The following is a 20,063-nucleotide window of genomic DNA, read 5'->3' on the forward strand; positions in this document are numbered from 1 at the left end:
GATTAATAGCAGTGTGTTGATAAGAGATTTTAACCTACACGACATTGACACAACATGCATTGGTATTTGATCTTTTAGATGCCTGGGGTTTCTCCTATGCTGCCAAATTAATAGATTGATCGTTTATATTTAGTTTAGGAAAAAGAATACCAAACTAAACGTAAGGTTTAACTTCATGGCTTCATTATTCATTGCGAGGTATGATCAAAACCAACATAAAATATAGAATAATAATTAAAAGGAAAAGATTCATCACCTTAAAAGTGAACCCAAAAACCCCAGTTCATTGTTTAATCATCACCTGCGAGGACATACACAAAACAACCACAAAAAAAAATCAACAAAAAAAAAATTAATCAACAAAAAATACATACAAACAAAATAATAAAAGCACGGAAGAAGAAAAAAAACAATTGTGGAAACGATGAGAGTTTATATAGATTTTCACTACACCAAATTCTGGGATCCGTAACAGAGATGAGCCGCTACTAAAACGGGTTGTAACGGCTTTCGCCTGTTGCAAAAGTGGGTGTTACATTTTTTCTGTAACGGCACTGTGGACATTACGAATTTTAGTTTTAACGGCTCTCGAACAGCTGAGGACCGTTACTACTTTGCCACGTGGTAACAGCTTAGGGCCGTTACGAATTTTTTGTAACCACGCTGTCGTAACATGCTCAAGCCGTTACTACCTGGCACATTGTAACAGCTTAAAGCCGCGGAAGTTTGAAACAGCTTACAGCCGTTACGAACTTTTTCATAACAACAGAAAAATTACTGCCGGTCAGACTTGACCTGGTCCAAATTGGTCAATATAATTTTGACCAGGTCAAGGCTGACCGGCAGTTCATTTTCTGCCGGACATATGCCGGAATATCAATTATCCTGCAAACACCATTCAATCCATTCATCATCCACAATCAACAGTAACTTCTTCAATCAATTCAAATCACATTCAATTAACTCATATAAAAAAAGAACAAAATTCTTCTAAGTACGAATTTTTGTTGTTAATTATCAAATTCTAAGGGAATACATAAAAATCTACTAAGTTCCTAAGTTCAGTCAAAAAAAGGTAGTTGCCCACCTTGATGATCCTTCCTGCAATGTCGAATTTCCCATTCAAACTCTGAGCAGTTCTAGCATCTTCAAGACGACAAAACCGAACCCTTTGCACTGTCCAGTCTCCTGGTCAAGAGGCACCAGCTCCACGGCCCGAATGGTTCAAACACCTGGAAAAAACAATATCACCTAAAATAAGATCAAGTTTGGACATAAGACATCTTACCTATTACACAACAGAGCACATAGTAATCCTTACAAGAAAAGGAATGCTATTAGAGAGCCATCGAAAGAAACCAAAACATAATGAAAAGAAAAGATAAAGAACCTTGTCCAAGGAGCGGGTTCATTGTCACATCGAACACAGAGATACCTGCAGACTTTTTGCCCTGTAAATAACACTTTCTCATTAGAACCAACTTAAGAAAGTACTAGAAGAGAAGAAATGATCAAAATATAACATGATATTTCCTGGAAGCATGCATGGTCTCCCCAACTGCACAACAGATTCGAAAGCTTAGGTAAATGCCTCAAAAACATAAGAAGTATAGATGCTTCTGGACCAGGGATAAATGTATTTACTTGGCAGGATGCATCGTTTGTGATGCTTCGCAGTAGCTATTGAAAGAGATTGTTGAGAAGGCCCTCATGGTCAATATAACTTTGGCATGTCTTTAATCTCCGAAAAAAACTGCCAAGAACAACGAAAAAAATAAATCGAGTGACTTGTAATGTCAACAACTTATCTTTGGGTTAATAACATTAAACAAGATTGATACTTGCGAACTTTGCCAAGTTTCGGTTCTTTACATGGGGCCTAGACTAAGCATGAGAAATCGTTTTCCATCAAAAAAGAATGAAACCTGCATTGTGCATTATAAGAACCATCAAAATAGAGAAAAGAAAATCCCTGCAAAACTAAGATAGGAGAACCATAAAAACCGTATCGAATTAAAGTATTGAGTACACTATAGCTTTGGCTTACATTAATAAGATGCATCTGTGATAATCTTCATAGCTTATCATAAGATACTGAATGAATACTACAACACTGGCTTACACGAAAAGTTTCAAGTTCATCATATATAAGATACTGAGTACATTTGTTCCTCTTTTGGTATGACCTTGACCTTATTATATAAGAAAAATGCACTTATGTAATTGAACTTTTTCTAAATACAAAATCAGTTGTTCCTGAAATATGCTTCCTTTGTTAACTTTTCTGATCTTGCATTTAGAAGTGCTGTTTTTGGATCCCACAACTATAATGAACTGATGGGATCCTTTGTTAACTTTTCTAAGGAGAAAAAAAAATGGATTTAGTTAATTTTCACCATATAAAATTTCAGATTCACGGTTCTTTCCTCTTTCAATCAGGGTACCCGTTTTTTATTATTTACTAATATCCAACATTAGAGTAGTAGCATAGACTAATGTTAGGAGCAGAAATTTTCCCTGGTACTTGACAATAACATACTAATATCAACCCAATTTCACCTTATATTAAGCAGTTGTGCATTAAAAGGTACCTCTTAAATGTACATCAAATGTTTTTATATAATTCTAGTCTTCTTGGAAGATACTGAAAGAGGTGACTTTTGCATATGTACATAGGAAAACTCGATCAATGCCATGCACGGAACAGTGATACATGAAATGTACACATATGTTTACTTTCTTAATCAGTAAAAATGTTAGAAAGAGGTACATGTATTCAGACCACTTACTTGTTGTTCTGAATTTCACTTCAGGCATTAAATCTTGTATTACTGTGTAGTGAACACCGCGATGCAGTAAGTCATGAGCATCTCATTTTTGGTACTTGATGATTATTGGACTTCAAATCCCAAAAGAGAATCTTGTTTTTGTTGCTTGATAATTCTTGGACTTGCACGATTGTATTAACAGAAGCATTACCTTGCAATCATCTAAGAATGAAACCAAAAAGTGAATCAAAATTTGTCCTAAAAGTTAACAAAAAACATTTTAAATGGAAAATCAATTCATAAAATAAAATTAAACAGCGATGTTTTGTTAGGCATTTACAGGTAATAATGTTCAAAAGAACAAAACAATTCCGAATCAACAAAATTAGAATAATGCCCTCAAAAAACAAAATAAAGCAATTTTCAATATCGATACGTACTCACTAATAACAGTTTTCTTAAAGGAACCCATAACAAAATGGGTATTGAAATAACACGGAAATATTCTTACCAAATAATTTCATTGTTGGGCTGATAATCAAAGAAAAAAAAGGAAAAAAATATGATGAATTGACGATCTAAAAGTGAAACGGAAGGGATCAAGAAAGGGGGAAGAGATTTAGATTGCAGCTCGATTTAGTTTTAGAGACATAAATAGAGAAAAAGTATTTGCCCCCCAGTTGAACAAAATTAACGACATTAAACACACAGTATCACACTTCACAATCCTCCATACATACAACCAAAACAACAACAATAAAAAAGGATTATCAGAAATTAAATTACCTCATGATTTGTCAGGGTTTTGATTGGTAAGTCCATCGATGCCAAAAATTGTGTTAACCTCTACTTCAGAATCTACTCAACCCCCTACAAAACCACCTCCCGCCGAAGCTGCTGCAACTCCACCAGAGAACATCAAGCCTCAAATACGAACACTACCACCAGCCACACTAAAACATAGAAAAGAAAAAAAAATATATCCAGAAACAGATCATTAAGTACCCAGATCCACATATCTAAACCCTAAATCAGCAGGGGAAAGAAAACTAAATTAAGAAATTGAACTTAGAGGATGCGATAATGTTGGAACACGTTGGAAGTAATAATATCAACATCATTCTCATCACAAACCTGAAAAATTGACAAACCAAAATCCGAAGAATCAAATTTAATATCTTTTTTTAGGATTAACAGAAATTGAATGAATTTATATAAATATTAACCTATTTACTTCAATGGATCAATCCGATTACAGATTTGTTTGGGTTTCTAGGGTTTATCTTTTCTCTTTCAGATGAACATATTTTGAAACTTAATACAGATCTAAAAAATGATGAACAAACAAGAGATTTTTTGAGAATAATCGTGATTTCAGTTCACTCCTAATACAAATCTAAGCTTTTCTTGGCTAATAATTTCAATAGGGTTTCTGTGATTTCAATTTAGGGTTTGAAGAGAAGAGAGGCAGAGCATAAAAGAAGAGAGAAAGAAAACGAGAAACGAAAAAAATGATTCATCTGCATCTAGTATATTCTCTAGTATATCACGCATGTAAATGGCACAGACAGGGTAGGAAATATCCTCTAGCATTACCCATACTGGGCGGAAAAATAATAGTACGCGTGTGAGTGACACACGCACAAATTACAAGTGCTACGATCCAGGTGTGACCAAGCGTGTGGCTGGCACGCCTATAAGAAAATTCGTAACGGCTGCTATCAGTTACACAATATCGAAACATTAGTAACGACTTGACTGTTACGAATATTTTGTAACGGACAGTTGTAACGGAAACTTTGTAACGGACAGAAAACCGTTACGATTTGCTGTTGCTAATCCGGGAATTTGGTGGAGTGTTTTACAATGCCCAGATTCTCCATAAATAGAAGACGATTCCATAATACAAGACAAATATTTTGGAAATAATATCAAATCAGTCTCAAATTTATGTATTTTTTTTTATAATTTTGGGCAATTACAATTGTTTTTGGTACCCATATATATTCTTTGAAATATTGTTATGAATGATTCCATAATAGAAGAAGATATTTTGGAAATAGTATTAAATTTGAGTCTTAAATTTATGCATTTTTAATAATATTGGGCAACCACGGTTATTTTTGTTAGCCATATTTATTCTTTGAAATATTGTTAGGAATAGAGATTATTTTAAGAAAAATACTTAACACTTTTTAGAAATCGTCTTTATTGTCATATATTTTTTATTTTAGACTTAATTTGTTTTTAATTATGGTATGAAAAAAATTAAGAAAAATAATGTGAAAATGAGGTTTATTAGTATTTTGTTTTCAATTGAATTTTTGTATGCTAGTTTTAATATTTGTTTGCTTGAGATTTCAATGACTGCTTCATTTTTTTAATCAATTTTGTAATTCTCTACTTTTTGACAGGGTCACTAAAAGTTTTATTTGCAAGAAAGATACAACGTCAAATTCAAAGGTTAGTACCCATAATCATTTTTATTTTATTTATTTGATCAATTTTACTTTTCCTAATTCTCATTGAAATTGTAATCTTATTTAGTTTTATTTGAAATTGTAATTTTATTTTTAGTTTTATTTTTCCTAATTCTGAGAAATGCAACCAGACATTGGACATTAGATAAAAAAATTTATTCATTAATTATGCGATTGATTTAATTTTTGATTTTACGATGAAATTGTGTGTTTGAGTTTTGTATTAATTTATTTTTGGCAACATTGTATTTTTGTAAACAATTTTTTTATCTAATAAAATATTTATTTTCCAATAAAATAAATCTCGTGGGGCCAGATAAATAAATTAGGAAAAATTAGTGGGGCCAGAATCAACCAAAAGCGAGAATCAACCAAAAACAAGAATCAACCAGGAGCTCCAATGAATGAGAACGCTCGAAAAAACTCTATTATTATATAGAGAACAATAACTAGTTTTTCACCCGTGCTAGTAACAGGTATGTTTCTCACTTGCACAATTTTAAGTCATGTTTAAAAATATATATATATATATATATATATATATATATATATATATATATATATATATATTATAAACTTTACTAAGATGCCTTTCGTGTCTAAGATTATGATTTACATATCTTGGACGCCAAGTCTTCTATCTATATAACTAGGGTTAACCCGTGCCGTAACGGCACGGAATGGATTTTTGTTTTTACGTAATCTTTTAGTTTTGGGCTTTTTTATGAAGTGACCAAGTTTTTGTACATAATTTAACAAGCTGACCGTTTTTTGAAATTGTTTTATAAACTGGCCAAGTTTGACATTTTCCATCCCGTTTTTTTGAAAAAACGGGTGACACCGGTTATCTCAAACGCACCAGTTGTAGAAGACTTAAAAGCCCCTAAAATTTTGACTAACCTAAATTCGTCTCCTGTTTCTTCTTCCCCGACCTTCAATTCCTTCGATTCATCTCAAAATTCAAACGATACATCTCTACAAAACCAATTCTAATTAAAAATATCCAGAATATCAAATTCATTCAACTGAAAATGAAAATTTATATCCACATAAAATTACAACCATTCAATTCACGCAGTAGCAAAACAACTTGATTGATTTATATGGTATGAATAAAAGATCATATAATCAATTTCATCACTACCCCATCACCAAAAACAAAACACAAAGCAATACTTTTCATCACCATGATTCGATGCTTATCCAGTACCACCCATAGCAACAAAGCAAAACCACCAAGCTACAAATCACGACCTTACTTTATCAAGATACCATCAAATGATCATTACAAACCAAGATCAGATCCAACAACACCAAATAGTCATAAATCAATAAACCCCCAATTTTGAAGAACCCTAAAATTCGATTTTTACTCCATGTAAACATTAATACAATTAACCATCTAATATGAATAATACGAAGATAAATAAACACTGGGTTTGATGTACATACTCAAATCAAAGACCCATATTGCTTCAATTTACAATTTCCCTTCTTCGTCATCTTTTAATTTCAACTTTTATAACCGTAGTCGAACAACAAAATCTGTAATTAGGAGTTTGTGCCGTCGATTGAGATTCACAGGGTTGGTTGAAGATCTGATGTAGCAGGTGCTGCTTGAATTAAATTGGATGAACTAAACAATTGATGATGCAGCAAAGGTTTTGTATGAATGTGTTGAGCTAATTGACTACGAAGAAGAAGTTGATGATGATGTAAATGAGAAGACCCTATTGCTGTTGATGAAGAACAAGATTAGATAATGGGTTTTTGAGCAGATTTACCTGTTTTGGTTTTGATGGCAATAGCAATAACAACATACTTAAATGAAGAAGAGGTAGTACTGTTTTCTTTAATGTATGCACTTGTAAGGATAAAATGGTCTTTATACCATGAATAATTGACTTAGTCAATTGAGTAGACCAATTTGGTGGGTCCAAGTGTCAAATTTAACGGAAATGCCATTTTATAAAAGATTAAATTTTTTTGGCCGGTTTATTAATTATATGAGCGGAAGTTGGTTAGTTTGATAATTTGCCCTTCTTTCTAGGCATCCACACAAAATAGATCCAAGTGATTGGAACCGGATCAGCCTAGAAACATTTTTAACTCGTGTCAGATGCACCCTTAAACTAATCTGGACAGACTAATTTATTGGGTACAACTGCCACCTAACAATGGATGCTTGTTTGATTCTAATAATTTTTTAATAACGATTAAACAAAAGCTAAATATTGATTAAGAATCTTCATAGCCCAATACTTTCTTCAACATCCGTCCACCTTAATAAGCTTCTTTAACATCACACATCGCAAAATGACCAGAATGAAAGCTTTTATCTGTTGCCAATTAGGCAATTACCTTATTCAAACAATTTATAAAACACATACAATGCCACTATATTTACGCTCGAAAAGAATTTAAATCTGCAGTCAGACTCAGAAATACCAATAATTTTGTCCACAAAGATACATGAATATTTTATTTGTGGAACCTTGAGAACTCTAGCTTGTTCAACTAATGTGCATCAAAGAACCCAACCAGTCGTGTATAGCATTAAAGGTAAAGCGAAGCAAGTGCATCAACTTAAATGGCCCAACATGAGTGGAGTATAAAACATTGTATATTTCTCTTCAACTGTGCAGAATTATTGCTTCACTAGGGTTTGTTTTTCCATGCTTTAAAGCGTTCGAACTGGATTTTATACTATATATCCCACGTATCTTCTTTTGTGAGTCATAATCAAGCTTACAACTACACACCTGAAAAACATGGAAAGAGCCATATACTCCTACATATGTATGGGGCAACCAAAGTCAAGGAATATGAAACGATTCAACATTACCAACCATGTTTTAAGAACACAGTTGATGGTGCAAAATGAAGGATCAACTTTGCTGCAAGTCTCCTTGAGCATAGTCCTTGGTTCACCACCATACAAAATGGGTTGTTAAAACTTCCTATAAATATCAAAACTCTAGTTTACTAAATTTGAGCAATGAAAACCACCTCATAGTTTACGAAGAAACATTATTTATACAGTTGATTATAGGAAGTGTAAAGTTAATACCATTAAATGCAATTCCAAATTCTTCATTTGGAACCAGATCATTCGCTATGGGATTGCAGAAGAGCTTGGCTTCTGACCCTGTGAATCAATGAAAATTGTATTGTCAATTGAATCAGTTACCTTTAGATGAATCCCTTTGTTTTTATTAGAAGTATGGGGAACCTATTCATGGTCTTCGAGTATACAGGAGCACTTCCTAGATCGAATTCCTCCCATGTCGATAATCGGGACCTGCCAAAAGGATGGATATTTGGTTTAAACAATGAGAAATTGTAGTTGGATAATATATACATACATTTACTGCAGCAAGTGGAAATTTGAAATGGCAGAAATTGAATATCTCATGATCAGCGAGGTACATTAGAAGCCGTTTTGAGAATATCATATAATTCATATCCATGGACCTGAGAGAAATTTACATCTCCAGATATGCTAAATCAGTTGTCATAATCTTTTGTTTCACCCCGCAACCTTTTAATGCTTCTTTTTTGGAATATATTTCTTGGATGCTGGTCATGCCACAGCCCATACACCTGTTTACTTTGAGTTTCATTTTACCTTGCAAAGATAAGAGTCTGCAGTCAAGTTAAAAACTAAAAAAAATACCTCAAATCCAAAACATGAAACCCTTACATTGAAAACACAATTTTCTCATTAGGGTTAACTGTAAACAAAAATAAAAATGTTAATAGGAACAATAAGAAATGATAAATAAGATAAAAATTCGAAGATGCCATAAGTTACGCCTGTCTGTGTTCGGAGAATGGAAATATCATATATTTTGGGCCGATAAGCCATTTGAAACCATCTATAAACTTGGTGTTGATCCAAGACTTCTTTACAACACTGCTTAATTAGAAACAAACCATAAGCCAGTGAACACTTGTATCATCAGATTGAATTGCAAATTTGGGATTACCCCGCTATGATCTTTACCAGAATACTGAAAAGTAGTATTAAAATGATTCTTCTTTATTCAAGTGCATGTTTGTGGTAATAAGAAAATCATAATTTTCACAAAAGACATAGCTCACCTGATTAACACCTGGAGGGATATTTGTGATGCCCATTAACCGACCTACTTGGTGAGCCAAAACAAGAATTCTATACCAGCTGCTCAAGTACTACCCGGATGGTCTTAGTTCTATCAAGAATTCCATCAAAAGATGCAAGCCTCCTGTACAAACTTAAGTAGTAAATACTCATATGTTAAGGATCGAGCAAGAGAGAGGAGAGCATAAACGCACGGAAGCAATAGACTACATTGATAATAATCTTGGTGTATTAATTCTTATGGCTTAACAACCAATTTATATTGGTCACAAACTTGTCGACCACTCAAACTACTTTCCTAACTAAGATCAAACTCTAAACATAGACATATCTCCTAAATATAGACTCTCATATATATTATTTCCTAATACCCTCCCTCAAGATGGAGCATGTAGATCACGAATGCCCATCTTGGACCAAAGAAATTTAACTTCGGTTTTTTTTTTTTTTTTTTTTTTTTTTTTCAATGCTTTTGAAAAAAAAAAATCTTCAGATTGTAGTTTAAGGACGTTTCGGTCCTCTTTGTAGTTTAAGGACGTTTCGGTCCCCTTCATAGTTTAAGGACATTACGCTTTCGGTCCCATTTTCGTAGTTTAAGGACATCTTTCGGTCCTCTTCGTAGTTTAAGGACGTTTCGGTCCCCTTCATAGTTTAAGGACATTACGCTTTCGGTCCCAATAGTAGTTTTAGAACATACAGGTTCCATCTTTTTAGTTTAAGGACATTGCGGTCCCATCTTCATAGTTTTAGAACATTTCGGTTCCATCTTCGTAAGAATACTTCTTGTACTCTTGTTTTCTTGGTTTCTTCGATAGAATACTTTTTGTACTCTCTCGACAACTCATAGGATTTTAACCTACTATTGTTGTTCTTTTTCTCATCACCTCTTGGTGATTGGTTTTTTTTTTTTTCACAACATGAATGTTGTTTCTTCTTCTCTCTTGTTCCAGTCACGCACTTCTCGCGAAACCTTCACACTTCTTTGTTCATCAAGATTCTCTCACAATCTTGTCGTCTTTACAAAGTCTGCCACACTTTGTAGGATCTCCAAGTTTCTGCCACAAACTCTTCAACCATACTTCACTTCTTCCAACATGTTTAACAGCTTTCTGCAATACCTCTGCCACAAAACTGTCACACTTTTCTTCCGTTACGCTTCTGTAACGACTGTGACCTCCTTCAGTCACACTATTCCTTATTTGTAACAGTTCTCTTGTAGTTTTGTAACACCCAGACTGTTACTATTTTCCAGTAACACTTCTGTCCAACTGTGACAATTATTCAATTACAATTCTGCATCTTCACACGTAACATCCATAGATTTTTTTTTTTTTTTTTATAAACCTTGTGACCATCTTGGCATCAGGTTCTCTTCACTGCAGTTTGTATCCAACTTTGAAAGCGAACATGCCCAACAAATCTAGGGCAGCAGTATGGTACGTCCCTGGTTTCTCTAGTTCTTCCATTAACAGATAGTTAAGCAAGTTACTCAACTCGTCAACGCCATCACAACACCAGCAACTTCTCTTCTCTTCCATCGAGTTTTATCACCAGCTCGAACACTTTCTTTGTAATCACTATCACGATCATCATCAGCAGCAAGCTCATGGCATACTCAAGAATTCCATAACAACTCTGATTGTAGGGTTGTGAAACCCTAAATCTCCAACGTTGTTGTTAGAAGCCTCTAACCACAACAAATAACACGAGCAACAACAATATAGTACTACTCATGGATCGAACCAAACCTTCTCACAGACTACAGCTCCAATCACAACAAGCTCAATTTCCACCACCTGCCGGTTCTCAACTGATTTCGTGTTTCAATCTCACGTACCCATATTCATCTCTTTTTTTTTTCATTATTTTCACCATCAGATTGATGCAGCCGCTATTAGTCAATCTTCGCAGACAAGCCACATCTGTGACAATAACTGAGCAAACCACAACGATCACTGTTCAAACTACCACATCATCAGTTCTTCTTAGCTTCTCTAAACAGAGATGAATATTTTGTCACAGTTATCAATGTAGTCTATTGCTTCCGTGCGTTTATGCTCTCCTCTCTCTTGCTCTGATACCATGTTAAGGATCGAGCAAGAGAGAGGAGAGCATAAACGCACGGAAGCAATAGACTACATTGATAATAATCTTGGTGTATTAATTCTTATGGCTTAACAACCAATTTATATTGGTCACAAACTTGTCGACCACTCAAACTACTTTCCTAACTAAGATCAAACTCTAAACATAGACATATCTCCTAAATATAGACTCTCATATATATTATTTCCTAATATCATATTAGTTAGCCACATACATTTATGGCAATGCAACCCTTGAATTACGTACCTTCTTAATGAGATTCTCCTAATTTCTTCTTGCTTAGTTTATCTCCCCAACATTGCACACTGTAGTCATGCTCAGGATCTGGTAATTCAACCACATGCTCCACAATAAAATTATCCACTATAACCTGTAAAATTTGTGCAACTGTGGTTTTAACTGATAATATGTTTGTCTGCAGATAAATAAAATTAGTGATAGTGAATCTAAGAAAGGTAAAACAAAAAAGACCGGGTCATGTATTCACTTTGAATCGAAATTGCCATCAGTAGGCAATATCAACCATTGTCCTAGAAGACTCGCTAGTCCCGAAATTCATACATCAAAAGACATAATTGCATATAAAAAAAATAATAAAAACACAAAACTCAGAATCAAAACCATCTTCACTATCCAAGCAATCTTCAGTAAAAACATCACAACGTCAATCCCACATGGGACCTAAGATCATGTACTCATGAACTACGTTTGATTTTATTCTGCCTTTTTTTCTTGGAATTGGATTGGAAACGGAAGACAACGAATGAGAATTTGTTAGCAGTAAACCCAATTTCTCTCATTGAATGATAGTTTAATCCTGGACGATAGCATGAAACTTGGACAAATTAAAGATCAAGACAATTAACTATTGCGACATAAACTGCATTAAAATAAAACGAAGACTAACAAAACATCCGATGGAACTTCAAGAAAGTCACAACCAAATATAGTCAAACTGCCGCACAACATATTCTGGGAACCTGAAAAGAAAAAATGCGAAATCTTTAGCATAAAAAAAATGTAAACTCCGAAAGCTTCAAGGTCTAATTTAGGTTGTCGAACAAATACCTCTTTACAAACAACACAAATCTCTCTATATAGCCAAACGGTTTAACATAATCGTTCCTTCTTGGGAAGATTTACGAGACGATCTGAAGCCATATGATGAAGGTGATTTTACTAAGAGTTGTTCTCGGAAGACGATGAAGACAAAGACTGAAAAAGTTAGAGGAAGAAAAAAGAAATAATGGGCGATACAATCATTTGTTCATTCTTCGGCTGTCATCGTTTGGGCGTTTACCCATGTGAACAAAAAAACATGAAATCGAAAATTAAACGTAGAAAACCCCAACTTGTTACCATCCCTAAAAAATTTCTAAGAAGAGAGAGACGGAAGATGAACTACCTTTGGTTGACAGGACTAATCATACCGGAATTTTTCAGAGTTGGTTTCCGTTCGTCTTCTCTTAACATGATGAGGTTTATGAGAAAAGTAATTTCCTTAAGAAGAAAAACTGATATTTCTCTTACGCATGATGAGGTTAGTGCCGTAGGATTCACCACAGCCTAGGTTTATCTACTGAGAAAACAAATCTGGACAACAATCCTAAAAAATGGAACCTACTTATTCCATGTTTAATGATTCAATGCAGGAAGACGAAGGATTTGAATATCAAGAAACAGTAGATAAAAAAGGGAGAGAGAACGATTCGGCAAACCCGGTTACTCATTCAACTTCCAAAAATAAAGCACATGTGCGGAAGAAAGGTTTGGCCAGGACAACCACAACCATGGATTTATCTTTGGTAAGGACAAATCCTGACCACTCTTTACATAGACAAAGTTATCCAAACTGTGTCATGTATTTATTCTATGCATACATTCATAAAAAATTCTCTTTATTTTTTCTCCTTATTTTATATCACATTATCTTTCATAACAAAACACTATTATTAAAAACTAATAAATCATTCAAGAAGTTTGTTTTCATTCAAGAAGATTTTTTTATTTTTTTTATATATATACGCAAAGTCATAAAGATCAAAAATACATTAAACTTCCACGCTCAAATATGGGAGACTGTAGTCAGCACTAAGATATGGCGGTGAAGACCATGCCATACAATTTTTATTATTTTTTGCCCATTGGGCTACATTATAGGCAACCGTATTACAGGTGCGGTTAACATATGCAAATTTTATTCTCCTAAATTGGTGTTTAGATATGCAATATCCGATAAAATCGATTGAGTTCGATAATTTTCACAAAAGTCTCTCTTGTTTATCTTCTGAATTACTTCTTCCGCGTCGCTTTCGATTACAATCTTTCATTCAAGTAGTTAATGATCCTGAAAACTAATAAAAATGTAACTGAGAAAGATTATTAAAATAGCATAAGTTTGAGATTAACATCATAAAGGACTACAACATTTATTGGTGCGATAATTGATTGGCCAAAAATTATGTCCTAAATCCATTTCCAAATTTCGATAATCTTATTATTTATAAGGTCATGCTTTTGTTCTTCTATGTATTCTTGTTTTCTTGATCTTAACTAATTATTATCTGGTTTTACTTTGTGAACAAAAGCATTATCGAGATCATGATATTGATACAATACATCTTTCAAAAATAAAATCTTTATCAAAATTAATTCCTGTGATTTTGTTAATGTTTTATTAAAATCAAAATGGATACTGAGTAATGAATTTCTTTAGTAAATGACCTTCTTTTGGTTTCCTACCGCTCAATCGACTACATTAACCTAAAATACATTTTCACTTGGGAATCACCAAAATTAAAATAAATTAAAAATAACATATATAAATCTCTAATTATAAATATAGCATATACGTAAATTTGCGAATTATATCATCATGTGTAAGTTAAACTGGTGAATATATTGCGTTCATGTTAATTATTTACATAATCATCGTACTTTTAGTCATATGTTTTATTTCGGCGCAATAAAAATCAAGATTTAACTCAAGTGATTATGCAGGGATCTAGAGTATCTATATAGCTTTTAAGTATAGATTGAACCCCGAAATTATCTAGAAGTAGGATATTGGATATCCATTGACAGCCCTAAAAGAAAATTGTTTACAAACATTAAGTTGTCACATAAAAATAATGCGAACATATGATAGCATAGATGTGAAATTTTATCTTGCATCCGTATAATGCGAACATATGGCAGGAAAATAAAAATGAGTAACAAAATTGAATTAGAATCGTACTGCCTAGATTTTAAAACCATTTATGGTGATACTTGACATAGTGTGCACAAGTTGGACAACCATCTAGCTCATACCTTTTCATGCAACAAAGTCTATGAACATTTACATAAGTAATTTATATTCCTTCCCATGCATGTTAAAAACCAAGGCAGTTCGTTTCTTGACTTATTTTTCTTCAGCAACACGTTGGCAGTTTCCTCCATATACTATTTTATTACCTCTGATTTACATCAACAGTCACTGAACCCAAAAATTATTGCTCACGAAGATTGATAGATGATAACATCCAAGTAGAGGAACTATAACATACGGATCCTAATTCACTCGACAGTTTGTTAACACCTGCCAAGGCTATCTTTTTACTACCTAGTTAGATTCCTAAAACATGGAAATTGATACAGTTAAGTAGCAACATTGACAATAGCCTATATGTAACGCGGAAGAATAATCCTGGACTGAGGAATAACAAGCAAATAATGTAGAAGCACTATTCAAATTTATTATTTTTTTGTAACAGTAGAGAATGATAGAGTGACACTCTTAGACCGTTAAATGGAATATGCACAAAATGTGTCTTATACAGATATTCGTAGCTGAGGGTTAGTTGGACTGTCTAATCACACTCGTCGGGGATGACCGCCAGCAGATGAAATTAGAGAAGGAAGCGGTTAATAATCATCGATTCATCATAGGCTAGATTATTCTTTTAAGTGTACAATCACATGACCATTAGTGACAACATTCGTTAAACTGGGCCAAGAAATTCCTAATAGTAAGGACACTTCTCTAGAATTCTTCCTTCCGATGATCTAAAGTTACAAACCTTCCTTTTGTCCTATTTTGTTTCAAAAAATTGAGATACAATTAGCACGACCAACAAATATAATGCTCACATTTAAATTAGTGTGTTAGTTGGTCTTGTCTATAATAGTCGGGAGCATATTTTATTAGTCGGGTCATAGAAGAACAGGCCAAATATTTAGTTGTTCGTGTCATATTATAGTGCGTTAGTTAGTCGGGTCATAGTAGCGTGTTTCATTAGTTGGATCATGATAGCCGAAAAATGCATCTACACATCGGTCCTATAATGATTAGGTAATCATGTCATAGTAGCTTTGGCCGGGGCATTAAAGAGTTTTGCTGGTCCACTAGGGTTGTCTATTATTTTAAAAATTAATATTTGGCATTAATGTTAGCCACTTTTAATTAAAAAATAAGTTAGATTGCATCTTCATTGTAACAAGTATCTATAAAAACTCTATTTCTTAAAATTATGAAATGGTAGTTACCTTTAAACTATTTTCTCAATCAACTTAACGTTTGGGTGATCTGTTGTCAATCGATAAATATAATTTCACTTTCTTACTCAACTACAATAATGTAGAAAGTGGTAGGAAAGAGTTCGTATCCACAGGGAGGCCTTTGTTATGCAATTTTCGGTTTTTAAGATAATCAAGGGGGTTTTTGTTTTAGCAAATCAAATAAATTAAAGTAAAGCAAAGTAAATAGTTGGAATAATCAATAAGGAGAAGATATTGATCATGGGATAGTATCATTCACAAGCATGTATTTTTCATCATTGAATAGAATTGATAATTTAATCTCTTATTTATTAAAAGTCCTAGAATACCTTGATCGCAAGAGCATCCCGCTAATTCCCTATTTCCATCACAACCACATTAAAAGATGCATATGTGAATTCTTCGTAGAAAGCAACCCAAAGTGTAAAAGCACAATTAAGTTTAACTCCCTAAAAGCTTTAAGATTTATGGAATAAGACTAATCAAAGCAAACAAACGTGTAAGAGCACTAATTTGTTTTAACCAAGGTTATGATTCATATGTGACTAGTAGGATCTATCACTACAAGCACTAACCACAATTATGCTACTTAAAATCATGGACAAACAACTTTTACGTATTGAAAACCCTGATATAGCTCTAGAGATGAAAGCAAATCGGATTGATTCCGGACTCAACCAATCAAACAATCAAATCCTAAAACACTATAAACCATGAATCATAAACAATAAAGTTGAGACAAAACTAATCCATATAATCAAATAACATGCATTGAGAAATCAACTTTTATCCCATAACCAACAAGTGTATTTAGTTACTCATAATAATGGAGTTCATCATCATCATGATCAATAAAATAATAAATAAGATGAAAGCAAAGCAAACCCTAGAAGTAGTTTTCTCCAAAGCTCCAAAAAGAATAATAAAACGTGATAATCCCAAAAGTTGTAGAATTCTTCCTTTTACATCCCTTTGCTTTCCAAAATTAGGTCTAGTCTTCAAAGTCCATTAGATGAAAATCCACATGGCCAAAAGTGATAAAAAAAAACATGTAAAAACTCTGCCAAATTAGTCGCCGAAAAATGGACAGAAGTTGGCCTGAGGGTCGCCGAAAATCGGTCGGAAAAAAATGTTCAGGTGACCGGCAAAGTACCCCGGGTCACCGGTCAACGGGTTAACTTGGTCAAGGAGTTAATCAACACAGTCAACGACCGATTCAAATCAGCTGACCCCTCAGTCAGAACCGAGTCAGCTAGTTAAGTAGTTAACTGGGCAGACTTGTCTGAGTTAGTGTTGGCCAAGGACATCGCATAGGACTTAACCTTGTGTTGCACCATCTTGGCCGGCCATAGCTTCTACCAACACCTCTGCAACTCCATAAATCCCAGCATCTTGTAATCTTGCAGCTCAAAGCACATTATCCTTTCTTGCTGGTTAACAACCATTCCAGCCAACAACTACTTGCTTGCAATCCCAATCTTTCAGAGCCATACAAACCATTGTTTCACCCTTGAAAGCACACTCACACAGTACCCATTGCAGACCAATCCCCATTTACTCACCATCATTATAGCTTCACCATCTGAGACAACAGCAGCAGCTCCTCCTCTTTCTAAACCTTCAAGCATATGGTACCCATGGAGACAACATTAATCTTCACCAGAACTGTACCTGCAACAGCTTCAGCTGCCTCTCACTTAATCCATCACCTGCATATTCTCAATTACCACCATCTCCAATCTCATTCTATTACTGCCTGCATATTCCGTTTCAGCTTCTATTCTCACTAGCAGCAACATCAATCTGTAGCATACCCATCCATATAATTCCTCCAGTCTAGCTACAATTTCTGCAACATTAACTCAGACCAAACCAAACCCTGATTCATTGTTATCTCACAAATTCATCAGTTGTAGCTCTTTCTTCATCTGCTATTGTAGTGACAACATAATCGACTCGGCACCGAGCTGCATCAGCTACACTTCATACCTCCCCTGCATCTCGTGGCTTCATCATTCCACATTATTTACAGCAAAAACGCCATTGTGACCATGTAAGTAACACCCATATCTCACTGTTGCATCCTCTCCCTGTAACTTGAATCCAACACATACCCATGACCATCAGCACTTTCAGCTCAGGCCTAATTTCAGGAACCCTAAATTCAATTTCAACAACAATCCACCATTACTTGTTCTCTGTAAAAGACTCAAACTCAAATTCTAACCAAAACCAAGATTCTAGTTCTTCATTTGGGATTCAAATCACTCACAAAACTCGATTTTAAGTGAACCCCTGTTGATTCATTCTCTGCAGTGTTTCTCTCAGATTAAATCTCTGACTTTCCCTCTGTGTCATTGATGAACAACACTTTCCACTCTCTGAGATCGACAACAATTAATCATTTTCTTCTTGATCTTGTAATAACAGCAGCAGCAACGAGATTACTCTTAATTTCAGGTGATAAAACAGCGGTAGCTGCTGCTTCTTTCTCTTCTCAGTTTTAGGAACAAATGATTGACCGAGAGAAAGAGAACTCTCGATTTAGGGTTGATGGGGATTGAGCTAATGATACACGGTTGCCTCTGATAAGGGATAACCATATTCCTCCATTTCCTTGACCTACCAGTAGCAGCGGATTCATCTCAGTTCTTCTCACAATAAACCTTCTTCCTCTCTGTAATTTCTCAGAATCACCACCACAATCTTCTCGTGTAATATATAGATTTAATTCGAACCAGTATTCACCACCGCTTCCATCATCTCCGATCAAAACTTCATGGATCTCTCAATTACTCTCGACTGCGCCTCTATTTCCTCAAGTCTCTCAGGTTCAGACAGACACAATAATGAGGAGAATTCTCTAGGTTTTAGGGTTGTAATGAATAAAATTTATATTGGCACCCTGCACTCCTTGATAAGGGCCACAAAGTGATATTTGGCTTGTCAGTTTTAGAGGACTGACTGCCCACTCTTTTTTCTTGCTTAATTGTCAGTTTCACGGAATTGACGGATATTCTTCACCTCTTTTGCTGCATCACTTTAGCTGGCTCCAAGTATCACTCGTCGTGAATTGACCTTTTTTCTTTTTACGTTCCAAATGTACGATTTCTTTCTCTTTTGCTCAAAAGGACTCCATTGCACCTAATAACTAAAACTAAACATAAGAGATGCAATTCACAAAGATAATAGCAAAGAAAACATAAATACTAAATATAAAATTAGGTGTTTTACAACACCTATCAAATTCCCCCACACTTAGACTTTGCTAGTCCTCGAGCAAATCAAACAAAACAATTCAAAAATACATACAACTCCGTGTCGTCGAGGCTACGGTCACTTTTAGCATAAATAACAAGACTTTTGAACCCCTAGGTGTCCCTAGTGGACGAGTTATAGTTTCGTGAAGGTTTACAAGAGGTATGCCTACAAAACCTACTTTTCCAACCTACTAGTTCTCCGAAAAGATAGTATCCAACGCGCTAAGAAGACATAGAAATTCTGCACACTAGCAATAAGAAGTTAGACACATAAATGAACACAATCTCATCCTTAAAAGTTGAGAGAGAAATAACCATCCCTTCTCGAAATAAAATCGGGTTCGGAGTGATCAAAAGTCTCGACTCTGCCTCACAAGAAAGGGTTTTATGATATTGCTCTCAATAATAAATAGCTCTTTATGGGTCACACATGTGTCCAGATAGGAATGAAGAGAAAATCCTGCGACACCTTGAATGGTAGGAAGGTAAAAACACTCCGAAGTATTTTGAAAACCCACATCTTTTATCATTTTGAAAACCATTTTTTCTGACGATCTCTTAGAAAGGAAATCAACCACTTAACAAAGGTGGGAATATGCTTACTTACCTTGTTACCCATTCGGCGTGCAGTCAGCACCACTCTCACAGCATCCATAGAAACGTCTTCGGTCTTCAATACTTTTCTTCATCTCCGTCTTCGGTCTTCAACACTTGATGATAACTCTTAAACTTCGTTGAATCTTGACAATGTGATTCTTTCCTCTAATTCCTTGTTGCTTGAAACTTC

At 34.5% G+C, this 20,063-nt stretch overlaps 1 long non-coding RNA gene across 1 annotated transcript; it reads right to left on the reverse strand.

The window, feature by feature from the left end:
- Nucleotides 1-1,103: 1,103 nt before the first annotated feature.
- Nucleotides 1,104-4,140, reverse strand: LOC113306953. Its single transcript, XR_003338933.1, has 5 exons — nucleotides 3,555-4,140; nucleotides 2,790-2,990; nucleotides 1,645-1,753; nucleotides 1,391-1,451; nucleotides 1,104-1,232 (listed from the first exon to the last, which is right to left on the reverse strand). It is a non-coding gene; the product is annotated as an uncharacterized LOC113306953 (long non-coding RNA).
- Nucleotides 4,141-20,063: the final 15,923 nt, after the last annotated feature.

Source organism: Papaver somniferum, chromosome 8, assembly GCF_003573695.1.
Source record: "Papaver somniferum cultivar HN1 chromosome 8, ASM357369v1, whole genome shotgun sequence".
Classification (NCBI taxonomy): domain Eukaryota; kingdom Viridiplantae; phylum Streptophyta; class Magnoliopsida; order Ranunculales; family Papaveraceae; genus Papaver; species Papaver somniferum.